The 2,312-nt window shown below is 39.6% G+C and overlaps 1 long non-coding RNA gene across 1 annotated transcript; it reads left to right on the top strand.

Moving 5' to 3' along the window:
- Positions 1–331: 331 nt before the first annotated feature.
- LOC121910466 lies at positions 332–1,328 on the top strand. The gene is made up of 3 exons (XR_006099676.1): positions 332–447; positions 669–733; positions 993–1,328. It is a non-coding gene; the product is annotated as an uncharacterized LOC121910466 (long non-coding RNA).
- The last annotated feature ends 984 nt before the right edge of the window (positions 1,329–2,312 follow it).

Below are 2,312 nucleotides of genomic sequence, written 5' to 3'. Positions count from 1 at the left end.
CGGCTTATCGAAATGCAGGTGTATTAACACCTTGTGATTTATTGTTATTGATGGAGACATTACTTGAGAGCGTGACATTTCTACTCTGATACAATCTTTCGCCATGCGTCTCATTTGTGGCAGGAATCATGTCTGCTCAGTGTTCTCCTGTCCCCTGCCTTAACAACTCTGTCAATGTGCCTTAGCAACATGTCAATCTTTGTTCCAAACGGCAGGTAATTTGTAGGCGGAGATTGAGCATCGAACAGACTGTGGGCTGAACTGATTGTCAGGTTTTCTAAATGACTTTTAGCTGATGGTTTAAATTAAAATATGTCTTCCATTTCTTGTAGAAAGGGGATGAATTCTTTGTAAGGCTGTATATGAAGTGTGAAGGCTCTTCTCATCCCAGATGTTTCGTACAAGAAGATCTGTGTAGCAGAATGCCAAGCAGAAAGCCATATAGAGGTAAATGGCAGAACAGGCCAGTTTTGGCTCTGCTTGCAGACACACTGCCACAGTGTGTGATGGCATTGAATGAATGTAGAAGCAGCCACTCCCTAACACTGTGATCACTCTTATTCCACCTCTGCCCTACAGCAGTCTTACATTAAATTCAGCCTCCACCTATTTCCTGAATCCATTATCAGTTTTATTCTATTCATCTTCCACACACCCTGTGGTTGCAGGACGAAACAGTTCCTGACACAAACTCTGGTGGGTGCTCCGAAACCTTGGATCCTCCAGCTTAAAGGTAGGCACCATCAACCAGATGCCATCCAAATTTTTAATCATTTTGGGCACCTGATGGGACGTAGTGCACAAATATATTTGTGTGTGTTTGTGTGTGAATTTTATAATTGGGTGGTTTTGGGACTTCTGTTAATGTTTCAAGCCATCTGGGGCCGCTGTCACATAGCACATATTGGCAGTAAATAAAGAAGGCTGGCGCTGAAGTGCACATGTTGCTGCAATGGGTTACTTTTTTCAGATTCTGCAATTTGTCATTTCAGTGTGAAAGCTGGAAGCAGAGAATGCATCAAACCTCATCCAGTACTGTCCAAGCCCAGTGTGATCAACAAAAATGTGAATTTATACAGCTATTTCTTGTTGGTTAATTTGTGTTTTCAGCTATTTCTATGGTTATTTTTCGTGCTAACTGCAGCATTTAGGGTTTTACTAAAGTCATTTGAGAAAATTATGCTCAACAACAAACTCTACAATAAATGCTTTTCGTTTGTTTATTTCAGACACAGGAATCAAACCTGTGACTCTTTTGTTATGGTACACAGTGACCTACTGTAAAAGGCCTTCCTCATACTGCTTTCAATACATCATTAAAGTCTGTGCAGAGTTCTGTTTTCAATTGTGTCTATAAAGACTACATAAATAAAACTGAATTTTATGAAAAATATACAGTACATCATTGTAAAATACCCCCAAAATGTGAAAAATACAGTAGACATCACTGATGGAGCCTTTACAACAGACTTGCTTCATCTCACAGGCTCTCTTTAGTATTCCCCTCCTCAGACTGTGTTTTTGATAAGGTACATTGCCATTCAGGGGTCCTGTCTCAGGGGCTTGTTTCAACACACAACTTTAATGGGTTGGAGGGAAAAAAACAACGTAATGATATTTAGAATATGAATTTGAATAAGATGGAACAAGCCAATTAAAGATGTGGTTTGTCTCAGTAGGCATGCATAAGTGGCTTTGACTGAATGGAAAAGAAAATGAAAGAAAAAAAAAAAACAAAACATTGTAACTTTCTCTTGTTTAGTTTTCATTTAAAGCTTAAAACACGCAGCCATGCATTGCCTGTTAGTCAGCTGTAGCTACAGCTGGGTTGCATAGCAGATAAGGAGGTAAAGGCCTGTTGTATTAATTTTTACTGTGACCAAAACCATGAAAATAAGTTCCATGTTATAATAAACATGGAATTATCCCTCCCTAAAGTCAGTGGTCTGTTTTATGAACTTTATTAACTTACTCATATCACCCCTGTTTTAGTGTGCTCTCACTGGTTACCAATTTCTTTTAGAATCCATTTTAAAATCCTACTCATCATATACAAGGCTTTACATGGCCAGGTGCCAGAGTATATCAGTGAACTTTTAACTCCTTGCTGTCCCCAAAGGACTCTTAGATCTGCTGGATATGGCCTTCTTGCTGTACAGGAGTCCAGGTTAAGGTCAGGGGTGATCACCCTTCTGCTGTACTGGTACCGCAGCTTTGCAACAGTCTTCCATTTAATATTCAATCTGCTGACAGTGTCTCTTAGACCCACGTTCGTCTCTGACCTACACTTAATTGTTTGCACACTATAGTTT

This window comes from Thunnus maccoyii, chromosome 13 (genome assembly GCF_910596095.1).
Source record: "Thunnus maccoyii chromosome 13, fThuMac1.1, whole genome shotgun sequence".
NCBI classification, from domain to species: Eukaryota; Metazoa; Chordata; class Actinopteri; order Scombriformes; family Scombridae; genus Thunnus; species Thunnus maccoyii.
Note: the sequence above shows the minus strand (reverse complement) of the source record. Positions and strands in the feature narration are given on the sequence as shown.